This window comes from Falco punctatus (assembly GCF_963210335.1).
Source record: "Falco punctatus genome assembly, chromosome: 7".
In the NCBI taxonomy this organism is placed as follows: Eukaryota; Metazoa; Chordata; class Aves; order Falconiformes; family Falconidae; genus Falco; species Falco punctatus.
The window spans coordinates 28,641,777-28,664,692 of record NC_137587.1 but is presented as its reverse complement, the minus strand read 5'-3'; the positions used below and the strand labels follow the sequence as shown (position 1 = coordinate 28,664,692).

The 22,916-nt window shown below is 37.2% G+C and overlaps 1 long non-coding RNA gene across 2 annotated transcripts in view; it reads left to right on the top strand.

Moving 5' to 3' along the window:
* Positions 1 to 22,916, top strand: part of LOC308067626 — a 96,985-nt gene that overhangs the window by 58,694 nt on the left and 15,375 nt on the right. For both annotated transcript variants that reach the window (XR_013929679.1, XR_013929680.1), the window contains 2 exons: positions 7,393 to 7,536; positions 12,125 to 12,370. This is a non-coding gene — a long non-coding RNA (uncharacterized lncRNA). The remainder of the gene's footprint in view (positions 1 to 7,392; positions 7,537 to 12,124; positions 12,371 to 22,916) is intronic.

Sequence of the window (22,916 nt, the reverse complement as noted above, 5' to 3'; positions counted from 1 at the left end):
TCTGTGCCAAACCTCAGGTTGGCAGGATCCTAGTGACTGAAAATCCTGACTGAAGCAAGAAGGTGAGCAAACAAGTTGTGAGCAAATTGAAGCTGAGAAAGAAATACAGAACAGTAAGTGCCTGTCTGATGGACTCAGCCCAAAGATGGGAGTCAGCTGATCTTACCCAAATTATTCATTAGAGACTGAGCTTTTGTGAGAAATTTTGTTTAAATGTCCTTTGTGTTATGCTAGTATCCAGAATTTAAGAATCCTTTTGATTATTGAATAAATTGTCTTTGAATGAAGGCAGAATTTTGGCCTAGTTAACGTTATGGGTCCCCATAGAAAGTGGTCTAAAAAGTGGTGCATTATTACCGCCCTGGCCAGGTCTTAACATGGTTGACAAATGCAGCAGGACCATGTTGTTGTCAGGCAAGGGAGATGCAGAAGCTGTGGCTGTTACCTGAGACATGCTTGAGACAGACTGAAAGCGTACGAGGCGCAGTTAGACCTGTAACACCCTCCCTGTTTCATTCCCCTTCTACTGCAGAATGTGGTTGCTGTAGTAGTGTTCACATTTCTTGCACTTTCATCCACAGGATTTTTCCTCCTTTTTCTTTTTGTAAAGCTTATTCATTGACCACAGTGCACTGGCCTGCTTACATGCTTTTCATGACACACTGGATGGTAATCCCAAGAACATTTATCAGTCTCATTATGCTCCTTCTGTTCAGCTGGATGTTTTGGGTTTGGGTTTTTTTAAATGCAGAATGGGCTTTGTAACATTTAGTGTGGGTAGACCACATCACAGATTTGTCTCATCCATGAATAGTTAGAAATGTACAAATTATGGGGTTTTGCCAGTATACATAAAACTGTGGTTGTACGTTATGTTTCCTGGCTCCTGATCCACTGATGCCAATTTATTCTTTTTTATTGTTTCCTTCATTTGGAATTGTAGTATTCATAAATTATTATGGTTGTCTCATCTGCACCTGTCTGTCCTGCCACTTCCCCCCATTATGAACACTTGGATGTACAATGATCTTACTTTTAACCAGAGCACAAAATATTGTTGCTTCACATTGCTTTTTCTTTTTTAACTTTGTTCATTCAATGTAGAAACAGAATTCTTCTCTTGTATTACTCATGGAAAATTTTATTGCTACTGCACCATAGTCATGATCAAGCCTATGTTTTCTATTGATTAACATTTCAAGTTTTTGAGAAAAATATGTACTGCTCCCATCTGAGATTGGAGAACAGCCAATATATTGGAGAACAAAGAAGCTTGATTCCCGGTAAAGCTAAGTGCTTTGGGCAGACAGACCTCAGCAGGCTTCCCACCTCTGCAGAACATGGAGAGAATAAAGCACTTCCAGCGTTGCCACTCCGGACCCTAGAGCAGCTTTTCTTGAATTAGAATTTAGAACCACATGCAAGGATTCATTTACTCAGTAAATTAAATGCTTTTATGTGAGCCTGGGTATATTTGGAGCTTCATTAAGGGGCTCCCACAGTAGTTTGAGTACTTCCCCCCTCCTCCATCCTATTCCTATTGTCACTAATATCTATAAATCTTAATTGAAATTACAGAGCTGAAAAAATGTGCTAGTCTGTAGTCCGCTGGGATAAGAAGTGACTCCCTGGCCCTGGGCCAGCAAAGGAATCCACACTGTTTAACCATTTCTGACCACAGAGGATCAGTGCTTTAGGGTTTGAAATAAGATTGTCACACCTCAAAGTTAAATACAAGTGAGGGAGATGTGGGAGCGACAGGAAAAGTCCACTGCTCAGGGCTATGTACGATCAGTGTGTGGCTCGGAATGCTAACCCAGTAGCAGGCAAGGCACTTTTTATTTAAATGCTTATTTCCTCTGACTGCATGTTACTTAAGAACTTATTTTCAGAATTAACTTTTGGAGAATGGTCTATCTAAAATGAGGATCTTTGTATTTAATCATAGGTTGAATGATTTTCAAGTAGATGCCAGGGAACTGCAGAAAATACTTGTTATCTAGTGAAATACTGTAATCTTCTGGTATAGAAATGATGCTATGTTTAATTTTTTTGTTGTCAAGCTTGGTGGCTGAGGTGCCATGGCCAAGGTAAGTTGTAAAATGAAGGATTAGGACTCTGTGCAGGAATTAAGCTGTCTTACTCCAACACCGAAGGAAAAGATCTGAATGACCCACATTAGAATTCTGACCTATTTAACTGATGTAATTTCAGTTGCGCCTGTGTAACACTTTCTCTCATGCATCCAGATTCCCATTACAGTGAGTACATCCATCTGTCTACAGCAGGAGTGTGGGATATGACCCTGCTAATCTGGTTCTGAAACTTCCATCTATTTTTTTGTTGCGTAATTCAGTTCTCTCTGCAGGTGTACTTGTGTGTGTGCGTGTCAGAGGGAGCAGTCCTTTGAGGAATTATTCCGCCCTGTTTTTTTGTTTTTAGCTAATGTTGTGGGTCAAGAATGCCTTTTGGACTAATGCTCAATTTAACTTTTACAGCAAATACCACCTCTGCTGTGCTTCCTGCTCTGAGCTATTTGCAGCTGTTAATATCTGTAAGTCTCAGTGAAATGAAAAGGTTTGTTTCTTGTGTTACTCCCCTGTTTGAATTCTTATTAGGACACTCCACAGGCTACATTGACGTAAGGTGCCCTCCTTTAAAGCCCTCGGCTTTATCATGCACCAGGTATATTTAACCTGCCCCCCAGCCCACCCTCCCAATGTGGTCTGAGGGCTTTAGCAAGCTGTTGCCATCTTCCTGCGGAGAAAGCGCTCTAGGGAGAGACGTGCTAGACTGATGGTGGAGGGAGAGAAGGCTTTTAGATGCTCTGTGTGCTACCTGTCTGAGAAGAAAAACACCAAAGTTAGAATAAGCAGGAAGAGTCTCCACAGACTTGACAGTTGAACTTCTGAATGAGCTGTAAAGTGCTTTTTAGCTCTTCTATGTGTTGGCATTTAAGATAGCAAATGCTTCTGAAGATGAGCCTTCTCTGCCTTCTGGTGACTTCTAGTGTTCATCCAGAACACTATGGAAGGTATGAGGAAAATGCAGTTCTTAGGCTTTGCTTCAGGAAATGAATTAATCTTCTCGGAGGCTGTCCTTCAAAGGATAATGCTCTTTATAAGCAATTAGACAAAAAAAATATCTCAACCACTCTTCAATGGAGGATCATATAGATTTGAAACAGATTCCAGGATTTAAGTGATCATCTCAAGGCTCTTTGAAAAAGTCAGTGCATCTAGATTGTTCTGGTAGATGGTGACAAGTCCATTAGGTTCTAGTGTGAAATGTTGCATGGTGTTCCCCTGTGAGCATCTCGGCATGGGTACAGAGGGGGGGCAAGTCAAAAGACAGTGTCAGGGGAGAGGTTATCAGAACATGAAAAAAAAAAAAAAAAAAAGGGAAGGTAATACAGTATCCAAATGGTAAGGCATTGACATTATTCCAGTCCCATTTAGTCACAGAATCTAACTGTGAAGGCATGAGCAATGATTAACACCACAATACAGACAAATCTCATTTGAGAGTTGCTGTGCATAGATGCATCTTCCTCAAATGAATGGGTTTTGGTTTAAGTAAAACACACAGTGTGCTTTTAAGTAAAATAAGTAATAATGAATAAATAATAATTTAAAATAATGACTAAATTTTAAGAGAGATTGTGTTATGCATTAATTGTGGATCTTAAGGCTCACAAGTTCAAAGGAAAGATTTTTCTTATGTATTGCTCTCTATACATCTAAGACAGATACAGATGTAAGAAAAAATAATATATTGGATATGAGTACAAATTAAGCATTCTGCTTATATCCTTGTGTCATAACTTGTGAAGCCATGCTAAAAAGGGGAAGGAAATAATGACCAACTCAAATATTAAATATTTTTTTATAATAAAAAATAATCCAGATTTACTTTTACCAGTAATCGCTTGGGGTGATAGTCTTATAATGCCATAGGATTAATTCTTTACTATTTCTTATTACAGTATGTGCTTAAATGTATCAGTGAACTGTGTGAAAAATGTAGGTTAAGAATGGTGGTGATATTCCTAAAGCTGTACGTTACTTACCGAGTCAGTCATGCTTCTTGAATTTGGTCTGGTGTCAGCTACAAGAGATGTATAGAAAACGGACTTGACTTGTACAGTCAGATGATTGGCTCTGCTCTTGTCCCAAATTCTTACCTGCCTAAACCAGTTTTTCTTGGAGACAGTAAGGCTTCTCAGTTGTTTTCCTCCTCCAAGACCATAGGTCTTACGGAGCCAGTTTCTCCTGTTCAGTGATGTTTTCCTGGGGAATGGAGTGGTTGTTCCTTGTTTTCATGTTCAGGAATCCTAACTATTTATTTGAAGCAGCCATTACCTTTCATCCTTGGTGTTTTCTAAAGGCTTTTAGGTATCTTTTTGTGACATTTTTCCTCTGACTGCTTTCTGATGCTTAAAAAAACCAGAGTTCCTCTGTAGACTCCAAATCTACTATGCAACCACTCTGTGTGCCTTCTCTGTCACTTTAGTCAGGATCTTTTCCTTAGTTGTTCATCTTGCAATACACTCCATGCTTTATCTGGGCTTGGCAGGCTTTCCTTTTTTACCTTTTTATTGGGAAATCAATATGTAATCCAGACCTAGATTTTGCTGCGTTGGTTTTGTCTAATGCTTTAAGGAGTTGATCTTCCACACACCAATCCTGAAAAATAAGTACAGCTATTATAAAAATGCACAAATTCTTCTGTTAATCTACAAGGGAAAGAAAGAATTTTTGTAACTGTATTTACAGTTGCTCCTTTTTGTCATTCAGAAAGAACTCCAGAGTTCTGTTTCAGTTGGGAGCTTTGTAGTAATGGAAAAACATAATTCCTTATATGATCCAGCAACCAGTTCCTTTCAGTAGTAATATGAATGCAAATTAAGACCATGCACAGGGTTATTAAGACCAACCTAAGAATGTAAAATGCTATTATTTTTAACTCCTTTTTATTGCTAAGAGTGCTGTTATTCTCATACCTTGTTTACCATCACAGCGGTACTCACTTTTTGATTCACTTTACCTGCTTACAAATAGAGCAAAACCAGTTTTCTTTTGAACACAGGTAGTTTTTTATACAGCACAGTATTGAGATATGGGGGTTTTGAATATGAAGTATGCCTAGAATTTTAATAGGGTTCAATTTTCATTAAATCTGTTCTAGATGAAATATAATGTGATGTATTCTTTCATGATTTTGCATCCTAAATCAAGAGTTAGTCATGTTGAAATCTGAAACTTTGAATCTTCTGTCAAATGTGACAGTATATAAATAGATTCAGCTAGTAGTTTGGCAAATATTAGAAGTGCTTCTAGATTAAGAACTTTGAGGCTGAGAGTGGCAGTTGAATTAGCCAGAATCAATGAGGTTAAGGAAGCTGAAGGAACTTTCTGACTCTTTTCTTGTAAGTAATTTTGTAAAAAGAACTTTTTCCTCTGCCATTTATAACAGGTCCATCAAGGGTAGCAAAGTTTAAACATTTATCAAAATTGCCACAGATCTGTGACCCATAGAAGAAGAACTATCAGATCTTAATTGCAGTAGCTCTGTAATTTCAGAACTTCCCTTCCCTTGTTCACCTACTGTCTGACCTTTATGTTAGCTTCTAATTTCCTTCTGTAATTGACTCTTTCTAGTACAGGAAACTATGGCAGCAGACGCATCTTCTTAATATGGTGGAAGACCCAAACAGTATCATCAAATGCCTAGCAAATTTACTTTTATCAATTTTACAATCAAGCTTTTGGAAAAAAAGTAGTTTGAACAGTTTCAGATAGAAAAGGAATGAATTTCCCTAAATCTTGATGTTGTGGCTGTTTTGTTTTTAATACATAAACATCAGTAAGGACTTAGAACACTATCTTCAAATTTGTGCTGAAGAAACTGTTTGGTTCAAGACTTGCTTATTTCAGTGACACATGCTAATGGAAGCAAAACCGAAGTTCATTCTGTTTTAAGGACAGCTAATCAATTGAGACGGGGCCTAAAGAAAGGAGTTGGGTTAGCCTCTGATAGTACACTGAAAATGCTTGTGTATTCTCATCCAAAGTAAGGTTTCTATATCATACATGTTTCTGTAGCTTTTCTATATCACAATACCTCTCTATATTTTTTTTCTTGAAGAGATTTCTGTTTCAGCACTACCTTTCCCAGCTTTCCCTGCATACCACTGTGTTTATTGACTGACACAGGACAAAGTGATTTGTGGACCTACTCATGAATGCCCTTACCTTACTTGGTGATCAACAACACTGACAGTCAGTAACTGGAACCACAAAAATACATAGACTTTACTTCCAGCTGAAATAGTCTGGAAGTAATGTTTAAATAAATCAAAGTATCAGTTAATAAGATAATGTCGGCAATTAGAATAACTGGATTCCTAGAAATGACCTACTTTTACATACCTGGTAGCCACAAACTTAAAAAAATCAAGATAGTTAATTCTTGTCAAACTATAATCAAACAGGCCTACCTACAGTTTTACAGGACAGAGAAGAAAGTATGCTAGCAGGAAAAAAAATGTTGTAACTTTTCATGTCCTATTCATGCCTGGGTTTAGGGGATCAAACCGCTAATACACTGTATTTGCTTTAGATATTGTGCTGTCTTGTAGTCCATAAACATTTTCTGCTGGCCATGTCTTTTGTCACTTGTAATGAAAATGTTTAGGACACCAGAGTGCAGAGGGCCAAGACTAGGTCTTTACTTGGGTGTTTGAATCACAAAATCTGTGTGTCTGTATATTCTATTCAGAATTCAAGAACAAAACTGGTACTATTTATCATTACGAACTATTTATCAATATTGCTATATTTTTAATATAACATTTTGCTATATAATATTGCAAATAATATTTATCAATAGGAACTGAGTAGTCTGTATGACAAAAATTAATAAACCCAACCCCCAGTTAAAAGTTTTTAGGAACTCACTCCTCTACAGCCACAGAGAGCTCATGGTGCACAAGGGGAATGGCACCAAGAATGCATGTGTGTAGGGAAAAGGACAGTGTAGTCCTGTGGCACCCACTAAGCACTGGACTCCTTACCTTGCCTTAGTTCTCTCTGTTTTGTTTTTTAAAACCTTAACTTATGACAGCAGAAAGAGTGGCCCTTTGCCTTGAGGAAAGAACAGATTGTTCTTCAGAGTTTAGAAGGCAGATATGTACTTTTGTATCTCTATCCCCCTCTTAAAGATAATTATCTTTATCCATGCCAGAAAAAGCGTAGGCCTCCCCATTCTTGTCTTTATTATCTTTTGTGCTCATGCTATATTTCACCACTTTGGGCCTGGATGGGGATATGTATCCATCTAGGAAAAGTCTACTTACCCTTCCCTGTCTGTATGATTTCCTTTCCTTTCAAGGGGTTATTCAAGACATCAGCTCATACCATCGTTGTTGAAAATCAGCTGTGGTTTAAAGAGCAACCATCTCTGGAGATCAAGTATCCATCATCAGTTTCATTCTTATCAACTAGATCACTTCAAGGTGCTCCTTGAACTATTAAGGTAAGCAAAAAATATGCATGTTTACATTATTTTCTAAAATTTCACAAGTCAGTGAACATTTCACACTCTTCCATGCCTGGCAAGATAGATTGACTGTCTCTGAGTATTTTAAAGAAAGACCGCATCCAAACAGGATGGAAAGAACCAAAGTGCAATCCACAGAATGAAAACTTAGACATCACTCTTTACGCCTATCAAAGAGTACAGGAACTTGTTAGGATTTAAAAAAAAAAAAAAAGCTGTGAATACCTACTGGACTAAAGCTGTTATACATAAGAAACTGGCACGCAGTCTTCACTTTCCTTGGATCAAAACATTCCAACACTCCAGGAACACTGTGTACTAATCAGACCGTAGTAAGAATTTGCCAGAAATCAGTAACAATATCTATGTTTTGTTCATTATTTTTGGGTGGTGGTGTTGGTATATTTCTGTATTTAACAGTGCTAGTCTTTGATACCAACTTAATACAGGTAACCATCTAGCATTCTTGGAGTGTGGTCTAGGTATGCCACTTAGCAAAAGTACAGTGTATTCTAAGACTATACAGAATTAATCAATAACCTTCCTGAAACAAGTATCTTAGCCCTGGAGGTATCTGCCTGTTTTCATGAATTCAAGCAAGGCTAAAGGATATGGCATAGACGCCACATCTAGATTAAAAAGATGAAGTTGTGCAAGATGATTTAAATAGTAAGAGTATCCTATGAGTTTTAAGAAAGCACTAGGAAGCACCAGAAGTCACTTCAGTGAAATGGAAATGTGCATTCACATGCAAAACTGTGAGTCAAGTGAGGTACAGCTGAAGGAACAGATTTGGTAAAAGATTAGATGGAAGGGGAAGGGAAGAAGTAATACACGCCGAAAACAGAAATAGGATGCATGTTTTGTCTGATGTAATAGTGCCTCTTCGGACTGAGTGAGAGGTAGAAATGGTAATTAGATGTGGCTTGAGACATGCTGGGTAACCTGAGCAATGGAAACTAGCAGAAGATATTAGTTTCCCCAGGGAACACACAGTGTGCATTGGTCTAGCTAGACAGCCTTGCTTCTGCACCTTGCTTGTAGTGCAGCTGCTCCCAGCTGTCAAAGAAAACTTTTTATGATAATCTCTAGGTATATTGCTATTATTACTTTACATATATTGAGGAAAGTATGAACTGACAACTTACTCCTTGGTTAAGATTTTGTAAGCAGACAAAAGTTTCCTATTCAGCCTAAAAAGTGGTTTTGCTACTGCAACTGCTGTCCAGTCCAGAATTAGTATGTTGATAGAGATTTTAAATGGCATTTTCTCTGCATATAAAGAAAGTATTTGTCCCATCATATTATCTGAAGATAAGCACTGATCCAAATGTGGCGATATGTTTACCTTTTTCATAGTTATGCCCTGTAGCTTCATATACAGACTAAAAATTGAATCTATCCCTTTTGTAGGAATGAAAAGCCATTGATAGCTGAGAATTGGAGAGCAAATTGATCCAATACCCATGGAAGTTAGTGTTTTTAACCTTTTTATCTATAGTATGGAATGGTAATACAATACAATGCTATGGTTAAGGGGGAAAAGTAATATTAAACCACTAGTTTTAGTTAAATACTTAGATATGAGTTGTCATTGTTCTAGCTAATTCCCTCAGTCATAGATCCTTTGTAAGGATTATTTTATTCCTGAAATCACCAGCATAATCGTCAGGGACTACTGTTATGATGGCAAACTGTGATAATTAAATTCCCATTCTATGAAGTCTGGAGAGGCCTTGCAGGAAACACAGAGATGCTTAGTAGACAAAACAGCAAGAAAGGTCCTTGGCCAAGGGAGAACAGGTACAGAACTTCCAGTTCCATGACGGTCACTTCTTTTCTTCTACTGAGTGCTAAATTTCAGTGGAAGATTTTCTTAAACCCTCAACCTTTTGTTCTTCTCTTCATTAGCTCCTTAATAATTTTTAAGGCAAACTCCCTTAGGATTACAATGTCTGAACTCTTTTTAGATTAAGAGCTTTTGTTTAACTAAAATTTCCACTTTTCATTAAAACCGCTTTGCTCATGTTAATTAAAACCAACCTTTGGAGTATAATAGTGATTACAACCTGATCTTCTGCTCTGCATACTGAACTGGGACACCTGCTCTAGTTCAGAGTGCTATAAAGAAGTTATAGTTGATCAGTTTAAACATGATCTTAAGTCTTTTGAAAGGGGGAGAACTAAACATGCTGATTTGTAAGCACAACTTGCTAAACATTTTAGTCATTTCCATGAAATAACTGAGATATGCTCCAAAGAACTTGAATCAAATGTGAAACTGGTTGTAAAATCAGTGAGGTAGCACTGAAGGAAAATTTATTCTGTAAAAAAATGCAGTTGCCATACAAATATGTTAATTTCCTCTTTCAAGAAATCAACAGTTTTCTAGCTAATATTGTTTCCATGCAAAACAAAGCTGCGTAATCCTTGTGAAATATTTCTAGTCAGAAAAAACATGTTTTATGTAACACACAGCTCAACTAATTATCTAGCTATACTAGAAAGTCCTCTTTCTAAACATGAAAAGAAGGTGAATGCCTTAAATACTGTAACTTGTGCTTTAACACAAAATCTTGCTCCCGTTTAATGCATGTGTGCCAGCAAGTCTTATAATCCATGGCAAAGGGAGGTTGGGGGAAAAATCACACCAAAATTGTACCAGAAAAACCTATGATCAAGCCCTTATGCTGAACCAAATTACAGAATTGCCTTTTTTGTTTTAGCTGTGTGTTCAGACTCACCCTGGATATAATCAGACTCATCCCTAGTTGAGCTCTAGAGACTCTAAGTGGAAGAAAAATGTTCAGAGTGGAAGCTTGGTTTCATATACTTAATTTCAGAGCATGCAGAAAGACACTTGTCTTAGGGGTAAGCCTAGGACAGCAGGGTATTTCTTACTAGGACGGTATTCAAATAGCATACGTCATCAGCTGGTGGTGTAAGTCTAGTCAACGGAGCCACTGGCAATTCAGGTAAGTTAAGAATCCTGCCTACAATTCTGTATTTTTCTTTCCCCCCTGCCCTTCTGGAGGATCTGGAGCAATTACCTGCTTTGGAAATTAGAACAGGGAGGTGCAAGTCCCGTATCTTGCTGACAAACTGAACAGCCTTGAGCAAGCAGCCTGGAGAAGCCTCCAAAATGGGAAGTACTGTGCTTGTCACTCTAATTAAATGCGAATGGACACAAAGCACGAGGTTTCCAAGGCAGCAAAACTAGGAAAAACATGGCAAAATGAGCTGGGCTGCATTCTGCAAGTGGCAACATCAATCCATTATATTTTAAGGTGAGGGAAATATTTCTGTGTTCTGCTCTGTATTCTTTGAAAGGAGTTTTTTTAAGGAAGAGATAGCAGAAGAAAACAAGTTATTGACATAAAGGTCAGGAAGCAAAAGCAGTCTAAGGTGAATTGGCTACTTCATTTCCCTCCAAGCTCTGTTTAAACAGTTAAGCAAGACCAAAAAAAACCCACCACCAAACAAACCTAGAATTCCCAAGCAGAAAAAAAAACCCCAAAACCTAAACACAAACCCACCAAACAAGCAAAAAAAACCCAAACCCACAACCCCCCACCCCCCAAAAAAACCCCAAACCCCACACCTTATCTACCACCTAGTGACTGTGTTGCTTTGGCTTAGGAGTGGGGTGCTAGATGCTACTGTAATAGAGACAACCCTTGCACTGTACTCACACGTACAATAGATACCAAATGCTGCACAGGTGTCAGAACTGGTTTTGTTCAGCAATTTTCCAGCTGTCAAAGTTACTGAAGACTAGAAAGCCTGATCTACTTATTCTAGCAACTTAATACAGTTTCAAGTAACTTCCTCCTGCCATCCTCCCCCAGTTTATTGCAGTTGAATCATACCTCAAAATTAGAACAGTTTAAGAATCATGATTTCTGAATGATGGGAACTGACCCTATTGCTGCACCTCTTGCCCTGGGTTTGGAGCAAGCATCTTACTGGAATTCTTCTAACAGTTCAAAATGCCTCTTAGGGCTAATCCCATGTGACCCATTTAAAATGCCTAAATAGCAATTTTTAATTCAAAATGCTCTCCACCTCCTATTTACTAGCTGCATCTTCAAAGATAGCTTTGTATGCAACTAAATAATTCATCAATTTTTAGTATACAATAGAACCTTTAAAAATACAGAAGTGGTAGTATACTTTCTACCTAGACATTCAGAGTCTTCACTGGGACTTACCAGAAAGTGCAAATATAGATTAATCTATCACAGTCTTAAGTTCTAGTTGTTTCTTTAAATGCTAATTTTACAAAGGCTTTAATTCCCCATATGGAGGCACTAAGCACCAGCCCATTTTGTTCCTGGCAAAACTGGAGGAAAGCTTACTTCAAATTTCTAATTAAAATTCTTTCTTGCTGCCTAAGGAGCCCTGATGAGATTCCTCAGGGTAGTTGGATGGGTTTGTGATTGAATTACAACTGGCCCAATTGCGTGAATATTTCATTTAAATGTTGTGAACTGAAAACAGCAATTAATGACAACCTGAATAATAAAAAGCACTACTTTACCTTCAATCCTGTCTTCTCCCACAGTTGATTCAAATTAGATGCTTAGTCACTGGGAGAAAAAACAAAACACAAACCAACCCAGAAACAAAAAGCCAAGCAGGAGTCACTACGTGGGAAGAAGAGGTGACTGAAGTCAGAAACACTTTGCCTGGAGATGGTTGTGTATGCAACATCATTGGAGAACTGCCCTCATGAAGTGTGGCCATGCTCCTGATCCGCCATTTATTCAATATCCTACATTACTTCTGTTTCTGTCCAATCTCACTTAAGGTAATTTCAGTCTATCTTCACATCTTTTATTTATCATTATCATTGCCTTTTTGGTTTTTTGTGTGGTTTTTTTTTTTGTTTTGTTTTGTTTTTTGTGTTTTTTTTTTCTAGAGAACCACATTGCCTGTAGGTTCATTGGGGAACATATGCTAATCTGGTTAAAAATTCTGAATCATCAGATTGGCCAAACTCTTCCAGTCCTAGGCATGAGCTTTTGGTGAATTGCCCACACTTACAAGTGAACGTTTTAGCTAGGGTGATTAGGAGCAATCCATCTGTGTCTGATTCCCTGGCTGGATTATAGGTGTCTCCTAAAATACACAGTCATATGAGCTGCTACTTGGAGTGAAAATACAAGAGTCTGGGAAGTCTTAAAGTAAAACTAAATGCTGAGGGTTGATAAAGACATGCAGTTTCTTCTGATTGGTGCTGGAAATCCACAATTGATGACTTTGACAGGTTCTGTGTGCACCCTGCCTGCAGGGAGTCTGCTCCTTTTGGTTCTTGTAGCTTTGTCAAAGTCATAAAATTAAAAGGCTCATGACAATTGGTCTAAATCTGGCCCAAGTTCTGCTGTTCCCAAACTATTCTTAATAGTTGATGACTGATAGGACCTTGACAACTTGAAGAAAATAATTTTATTAATGATAACTTTATTGTTAATTATTAGTGATCCACAAGTTTAAATTGTCAACTTGATTGTCATAACAGCACAGTGACTAAATCAGGATAAGTTTTAGTAGGATTAAGGTGTTCCTTTAATAGAGTTTTCAATGACTGTATCGATATCCCTAGATCAGAATAAAAACCTTCCTTGTGTTCCCACATCAGGAACAGGTCAAATGAAGCTAGCAGAGCTATACCGGGGAAACAAAAACAAAAACAGAAACCAGAGCCAGTGAAAAAGACAGGAAATAAACCCACAACTTAATTAGTCTTCTGCAGCAGCCATGGTGATTTCCTACGTAAAAATGCAGTCAGCACAAAGCACTGCGTGAGGATCAATATTACAAGCCTCACATGCAAGGATATAGGCTTATTCTGGCAGCTGCAAACTGTTCTGGTGCTGTCACCTGTCAGCCACAGAAAATCGCCTTTCACTTTGTCTTAGTAGTGTACCATCTCACGGGCTGATTCTTCCACAGAAACATGACACACACACCCCTACTTAATTTCAGTACTCCTCAAATTAATTTTCAGCTGGAAATACACCAAAATTGCACTTAATTATTTACTGATGCCATTCTGCTAGATTTTGGGGCTTCCTTCTTTGTGGCAAATTTCTGTAGATTACAGCAAATAGTCATAACATAATCTATATTTATATATCTATATTTATATATCTATCTCTATATATCTATCTCTATATATCTATATTTATATATATATTTATAGATATAAATCTATCTCTATATATCTATCTCTATATATCTATATTTATATATATATTTATAGATATAAATCTATCTCTATATATCTATCTCTATATATCTATATTTATATATATATTTATAGATATAAATCTATCTCTATATATCTATCTCTATATATCTATATTTATATATATATTTATAGATATAAATCTATCTCTATATATCTATCTCTATATATCTATATTTATATATATATTTATAGATATAAATCTATATTTATATATCTATCTCTATATATCTATATTTATATATATATTTATAGATATAAATCTATATTTATATATCTATCTCTATATATCTATATTTATATATATATTTATAGATATAAATCTATATTTATATATCTATCTCTATATATCTATATTTATATATATATTTATAGATATAAATCTATATTTATATATCTATCTCTATATATCTATATTTATATATATATTTATAGATATAAATCTATATTTATATATAATTATATTACTATAATTTAGCAAATACAATTTGAAACATATTCTGCATATGACTTACTAAATTTAGTCAGTGTTTTTTTCTTTTTCTACAGGATAAACGTCACAATTAGAGTCTGTATAAAGCATTTCCTCTCTTGTACAGTTTTTCCTTTGTTTTTGAGCTACTATCCTCACACTAGGAGCAGTTTTCTCAAATCTATTCGGCCTGAATTTCTCATTCTATTTTTAGTTCCAAATAAATCTGAAAGCAAAACTCAGCTGAAAAAACATACGATTTGGATTTAAGAAGATCTCTTCACAATAAACCTTATAGTTTTATGATGTTTTGGTGCAAGTCTGTGAGCTGATCTCGGTACTGCTGGGAGTAAACCACAAATTTAGTCTTAGATGCTGGGAAAAAAACCAAACCTGAATTGATAACCTGGAAACTGTAATTCAGACCAAAATCTCACACAAGTTGCTTCTATGTGTCAGTGGCCTAAGCAACATATTTCTAATCACCCTTCAATGGTAACTCTGATCTCAAAATTCCACCAACACTGAAAACAATCAGACTGGATTTGGATTCTATACTACAGTCATCTGCAGAACAACCTTTAGGAAATATTTAGACATGGATCCATTTTTATTTCAAACTGTTTGCATTTCTAAGAATATATCTGAGAATCAGTTTGGTTCAAGCCAGGCTTTGGCTTCTAGGGAAATGAGGCGGAAATACAGGCAGGAGTTTAATTGTAGAGCCAAACATTGCAAATTGATTTCATCTCTGTTCTGATTTTTTTTTTTTTTAAAAAAAGGAAAATACTTGGCTTTAAATTCCTTCAAAAGTGCATGGACACAAATTTTATGTCAAACTTGGTATTTGAGCTGTCTGCGATAATTAGTGGCTCGGTCTGAGTGAAGATTCAGTGTCAGATCATTGCCTCTGCATGCACTGATGTCAGTCAAAGTACCATCTTGACTGTACATTCAGATTATGTGAATTTTTTTGGTAAATGGGGTGATTTTTGGAGGTGTGTGCGTGCTGTTTTTTTTTTTTTAACTTCCAAGAAATATTGACTTTGTAAGAAATATTTTAATGGGACTAAGAGAAACATTGCATTAAGTCTGCTTCTTTTTAAATATAGTTGCCCTAGACAAGAAAATAAATTCCTCAATAAGAAAAGTGCCTCTTAAGAAGAGTTGTTGCTTTATTGACAAAGAATTTTATCTCCATGCCTCAGTGGAGATCATGGTCAGTGAAGTTACGTGGGTTACAAGGAGTAGAGTAGGCAAGGTGGAAAATCTAGAGATACTTACCTTCCATTCCTGGAAATCACCCTGCCATCAATACCAAACTAAATTTTGCTAGCCTGTAGATGGGCTCATATGCAAAGAGGCAAAATTATTTTTCTGCCTACATGATGAAAAGCCTGGAAAATGCACACTCAGAAATTATGAAACACTCTTCAAAGTGCACCATACATTTTAGTTGTACTGCAGAACTGTTTTACTGAGTCCAAATCCCCCACCTCCACATTACGTTTTTGTTCCCTGTGGGATTAGATACGACCTTAAAAAACATGCTGAACAGCAGTGTAAGACTAAAACCTTATTTCTAGAGAAACTGGCTTAAAGATTTGCCAACTTTGTTTTTCATATGGAAAACATTTTCGTGAATCTTTTTATTTAAGCTATTTCAAAGAAGTTTCATTTTGGAACCACAGGAGAAACATTAAAAGCATCCTGTTTGACATTGTTGAGAGTAGAACAGTTTGATTTTGGTCCAAAATAACATGTCTAAAACTAATTTTAAAACTTCTAGAAAATTCATAAGGGGTCAAATTAGGGTGACATATTTTCACTTGAAACCAAAATAATTTTGTCACCCAAAACCTCAGCTTTCCTACATGAATTTCACTTTATAGGAAACCTAAATTCCTCCTTTGTTTGAAAATTTAAGAAAATTTATTCTTTAAAAGTCACAAACCCCACTAAACAGAAAGCCTGTAGTTCATTCCCATTTCTTATATAACAAAAGCTGCCGCATTTATGGCATTAGATTACCATTTCAAAAGCCTACAACAACCACAAATTTAATATAAATCATCATTTTAATGATACTCATCAGCAAATTCTGAAAAAGACATATTTTTTTAAACCTTCAAACTTCTCACATCATTCCAGGTATTAAATATTCTGATTATTTTATAGCTGAATTTAGAATTCTCAGAACTGTCGAATATGCAGACCCAGGATTACTCTAGAAAGTGTCTCCAGTTTTACATGACTGCATCCCTTTATCTAGACAGTTTAACTCTATTGCTGCCAGAAAAGAAAATTTGTTTGTCTGCATAGGCAGCCTGTAGGTTGCGGGTACAAAAAGAGTGCAAGATGTACAGCCTCCTCTGTCTTACATGCCGTGGGCTCACAGCTCATTAGAGTTTAGATTGTAGCATTTTTATTTGTAGAAATGAGTCAGGGCCAGCTGTATTTCCAGAGACTAGTTTGAAGTTCTAGTGCCAACTTAATCTGTCTTTTCACTGTAGAAATAGTAAAACTAGGCAAACTGAATGTAAAAATCACATAGTGATTATCATAACTTACAAAAGCAAGTTACACTAAGCTTTTGTTCACTTTTTATAAAGGGATACAAGAGTCGTCACTTAAGGAATGTGTGATGACTGACTTTTTTAAAATAAAAAACTAGTTAGTTTTTCATCCTATGTCAAATGCTGAGGTCTCAAGGCTGTAATGTAAACCAAGTTTCTACTTCATTATCACGTGGATTCACACAGGGACCCAACTATTTAAATACCCCTTCAAACACATAAACCCACAATTTAGGTCCTCAACACCCCTGCTCAGCCTCCACCCTGGAGAGAACTGAACTTGTGTGGCACTTTGTGTTTTCCACTAGACAGGCACAGTACAGCACAGCCCGAGTCCTGGTGAAGATAAAGGTGCCTGGTCATTTTCCACCCTAGGCATTTCTCTTCCTAACTTGAGAAATGATCCAATGATACGTTTGTGGTTCAAGTACTCCAGCTGCCTTTGACTTCCCAGGAAATACGTGCTGTCTGGAATGTTCACCTTTTCTCCAGTATCTCCATCACTGAGGTACTCGCTCATCTGCATGATTTGGTGAACAGAACTGGCCACCTTTCTTACAAGAGAAGGTACTAATCATTAGCCTGCAGCTTTTCTCCCTCTGTGGCCCAGCAGCTATGAAAGTCAGCATGTTTCACCTGTGTCCCATTCTTAAGACAATTTCTGTTCATAACCTCTCCCTTACTAGCCCCTCCTCAAGGCACACAGCCCTGTGCCAGTGTGCAAGGTCAATCCTTGCTCTGGAGGCACCTGGGACAGTACCTAAAGTGGGGTGTCAGCAAGGACTGGGTTTTGCAGCTGTGCCCTACATCTCTTCTGTGCCATGGTCTTTCAACACCATAGCCGATTTACTTGTTTTATACACAGAACAGCTTTCGACAGGACAGAGACACTGGATGGGAAAAGGTGAGTCTTCTGCTCCTCAGTCACATGAAGGCCATCTGTAAAATATCTACTTCAAACCTTACTGACTTCAATTTGCCAGCTGCAAAACACTCCTGAACACTGTTGTAGAAGACTAAAAGCCACAAAACATTGTGTCATAACAACCCCCAGTTCCTAGCCACCTGCAAAAGGAGTGACAGCGTCCAGATAGATCAAGGAACGTAGATCTGACCATTACCTGTTAGGATGCAAATCACTAAGCAAGCCTGGCAAAACTGCTGTTTGTCCCTATTCTCATGAAATACGGACATTGTTATATTCTATTTAATATGTCTCATCAGACATACTGTAGCTGTAATGCATTTGACACAACCTATTAAATAAATCAACATTTGGAATTTCCCCAGATAGGGATTCTTTTTCCTCATAATTACTATAGGAATCAGTTTTACAGGTTAAATTGTACTTACATGGATTTCATTGTTTAATAAAGGGATGCCTTTCAATTTCAACTTCCATAATGGTACTTAATTTTATATATTCTTGCTTAGAAGTATAAGAGCCGAAAAGAAAACACATTTACGTGCTAGAGTGCCTTTCCTAAAACTACCAAATTGATGTTTTTAGACAAGAGTAGCGAAATCATCTCCCGAGGGCAAGCAAACTATGTTTCAGTGTTTTGTTGATTTTCAGAAGAGGCAGAAAACAGCAGATCACAATGCACAACACTTCCCGAATTACCTTAATGTTTAGATTATGTGGATTCTGTATGAAAGGCTGTCATGTACCTTACATGCTTCAAATTGACTGCTATGTGAACAGCTGAGTATTTCCAATGAGATATTTCAAAACCTGGAGTTCATTAAAAAACCCTCTGATCAACTCCCCTCCCACCCCAATCCTAATCAAAAAGACCCAAACCCACTGAAACCGCACTGACTCTGAAACAGTGACCTGCCCTCTGACTTTGAATAAATTGCTTTCTCAGTATGCTGTTCTGCAGTTTTCACTTTAAAAAAAAAAGACTGGAGCATTCCCAAACAGCTTTTCAATTATAACAGAATTCTTAGTCTGGCAACTTATAGACTGTAGGTTAAGAAACCACATTTATTACTGAAGACCTGAGAACGCAGCAATTAAGTGGCACAATGGAATCGTAACTAGATGAAATCTCAGATCAGGTTACATGCCCACAACTGTGTTCCTGCTCCCATACACACAACACACACACCTGACATAGCCAAGTAAATTTGCTCCATGCCACAGCAGCTGTGAGCAAGAGTATTTCCAGGAAAATTGGGAAATCAATACCATAGCATACACTGATCACGGACACGTTTGTTTTCCACTTACAACATTCATATCTTGCTGAGTCACCCATGAAGCATTGATGTAACTGGGAAACAAGTATGAACTTCTGACTAGTCCAGCAGTCTCAGGAATCCAGAACTCTGTCTGCTCTTTTATTATCGTTAATTTTATTTATTATAGTAGCTGTGTCAGAGCTGACCAGAATCAGGGCACCCCTTTTTGCTGAGCACTTTAAGACAGCATAGCTGAGGCAATTTCTGTGTGGGGAAACTCAGGAAAGCACCAAACTGAATTTCCAGAGCTTTGCATTTAGTACATACTGGACCCCACTATAGACAATCACTTTGAAATAAGCTTATTTTCATTCCATTGGCTCGGCTCAAGTGTAATATTGAAGTATCTGCCAGTATGTTATAGCCACAAATATTCTCATGAAAATACAGCATATATAAATCAAGTTCCTTCCCAAATACAGCCTTTGGTTACAGCCTTGGGATTGTTACCACATTTCAAATGAAGTACAAGTCATAGGAATTTGTGGTTTTTTGTTTTTTTTTTTTTCCTTCTGCACCTTCCCCCCCCTCCCCCCCCGCCCTCCCCATTAAAAACCAGCAGCATTAGGGTTTTGTTGCTGACACAGCTCTTGGGTACATACTATTTTGCCAGTTTTTAACCAACAAAACACCATGCTAGCAACAGTTTGCAGTACAAATGGGGTCTGTCATTTAAAACACACAAACGTCCCTTTTTAAATACACTTAGAAAAAGAAGAGAACAAAGGAAAGGCACAAAGGATTATGGTTGCAAATGGGGCAAGCTGTTACATTAGGTACCGCTACAATTTTCCTTTTCTCTGATACTATACGTCCCTGTGTCCTCCATTTTCATCCTTTTTGCTAGTGACCACACAGCATGACACAAACTGAAACCTGTCATCTTGCTGCTACAGTTCTGGCAGGAGCACACATTGTGTCACACTTCTCCACAATGTTTGACATTCTCAGAACATATCTTTCCCTCACAGGCAGCATAGAAAATAAGATGTCCCACCTGAAACTTAGTATTGAAATAGAAATTTTCTTTCTCCGTATAGGAACACAAGTTCAAACCTGCCCAATCGCAAGTAAAGATGTGAATCCAGTTCTTCTTTCAATGTACCCCAAGTTTCAGGATATTCATTGGAATCTCAGCATCTCCTGTAGAAGTTCTTTCACTTGCCATAAAATACTGAAATGGGGACTGACAAACAACGGGGTCTTCCAAACAAGTCTTCCAACAACCACTCTAGAGCGTAATAGTCTTGACTTGCTGCATCTTGTGAAATCAAACTAGAGAGGCAGAGATTTAGCCAGTGACTACAAAACTTTTTGGGGCAGGATACTGTCTCCTGAGCAGTACAACTAACTTTGTATGAAGTTAAGCAGAAGGAAAAAAAATATATTTATTTTGGTGTCTCACCAACCATATGTGTGTTTTAAGTATTAGCTGTTAAGTGTGAGGCACTGGTGCCCATCTTTCCTTTAGAAGACAGGTCAAAGCTATGAAGCTGAACGGGATATTTCCCTGAACCCTGAAGTTAGATGCTTGGTCTGGAAAGAATAGTTCAAGAAACCATGCTTAGAAAGATTCCTGGTGAATTTTCTGATTTGTGTGAATTCCATCAGTATTCTGCCTTTCTATATGATAGCCTGAAAGTTACCCTGAGCTTTCAATAGGCTTATATTAAAAAAAAATTAAGATCCCACAATCACTGTATATGACATATAGGTCACTAAGTATAATTCTAAAGACAGAGCTGTGCAAACAGTTTCCCAACATTTGCATTTACCAATGCAAACCATAGGTAAAGAAAGAAAGAAAAAAAACAATCAAAATCCTGATTTTGTTTTTCCACAGTGCAGAGCATGATTTCTTGCTATTTCATTTGGTTCAAGCTTGGTTGCTTTTGTTATTCAAAGGTGCTGGACAAGCTCAGCAGCCAAAGAACATGGGAAGAAGTTAGTTTTGCAATTCTTATTTGACCTGAAAAAGAACTGAACCTGATATCTGATGGAGAATATTTGTTTTAAAGACAATTTTTTTTAAAGCACAAAATCCTCACCAAGTGTAAGGCAGCATAGCCCCTCTGCAGTAATTGTGCATTTGTGCCCTCTGAGACTACTGACTTTTGTGCTTTTTTTCTGGGCTTCACCCCTCCCCACCTTCTATCATGAAGGCTGCATTGCTACAAGTGTCAGTTAAGACCCCATGAGATACAGGATGTCTCATTACATTTAAAATCCAGTTTAATCTTAGAATATAGATGGAGGATGAACCCAAAGGTTTTTTTGCTTCTTTTAAATTCACTAAGGGACTGCATAATTCCACAAACATTTGAACAATGATGATCTATAAAAGGACAAGGAGGGGAACCCAACCTTTTTTTGCTTTAATTCCTCTACTTCCGAGCACTGTTTTGAGATATCGAGGCTTAAAGTGAGAAACATACATCAAGATTTATTTGCATTTAAACTGCACTGATTTTTCCATCTCAAATCTGACAAAGCTGAGGGCACGAGAAGAGCAATATTTCACACAAAATACTCATAGCTTCCCAAATTTACTAACAGCTCTGAGGAATTCTAAATGACTGGGTCTTGTTTAGCCCATGGAGACACAAACTCATCAATTCTGCTGTCATACATGGTACATCATTTTCTTCAGCTTCTACAAACACACCTGCTTTAATCAGGATCCTTCCCTCTCAAACAGGAGATTTTTGTTATCTCTTGGATATGCAGCTAATACACACTCTGTGTCCCCCTCCCCCCTTAAAAGCAGTATTAGTTCTCTGTCTCAAAGAAATTATTAAATCAAAACTGTCTATCCTAAGAAGCAAATAGAATAGCAGAAGCTCTTTGTTTTCAAACTAATTTGCACTAGTAAAGTCAACCATTCCTTTCTCTGGTGTCTTAATTAAAAGTCTTAATCCCTCTGATTTCACACTAGAAAAATGAGGAATGTGGTAGTGGGACATGAGCATATTTATTTTACACAGGCACACATGATTTAGAAAGTCCATTTTACACACAGTATTAGTGTCAGTGGCATATGTTCTTGCTAATGATAATTCCAGCCTTTTGCTGGAATATTTAACCATACTCAAATATAGTTTTAGATCGAGGATCCAAAGTCCCCTGCCCAAACACATTGGCCTGGGTTATGATCTGGATCTGTAGCCTAATTTCATAGCTACAAACAGCCTGTTGATACCTTAACCACTTTAACAAATCCATAGATGACAGTAATGAGCTGCACATAGCACCTGCCACTGGTAGACTTCCATAATCATCACCCTTACAGGGAAAACTTCTCAAAATGAGCCAGAAAAGAAATTTTGTAAGACACTTACTACATTTTAGCAGAGAGTAATGCTCCATATTTGCATCACGCTGTCCATTGTAATATGATTAATGTTCTTTTATATCCAGTGTCTGAACATAGTTTCATGTAACAAGGTTTCCTGAATGTTTTTCGTCTCATTACTACATATTTCAACCCCAGCTAGAGAAACATTTAGATAATGACCCTTAGTCAAAAGTCTTTGTATTCTTCTGCAGGATTACATCTATTAGACTCTGTTAATCTAAACCTGAATGTGTAATTACAGTTCTGTGGAGTAGGGAGCAGATGCTTCTGCCCCAGCAAAATCCTGCTCAACCTTTAGAACATGCTAATGTACACCAATTTATAGACAGATCAAAATGTGTTATGTGGGATCACCAGACAATTAGCTCACAGCATGAAATAAATGTAGAGTTAAAAAGGTGTTTGAAAATGTTTTTTGCCCGTAAGTACATAAATCATGGTTATCTGAAATGAAAA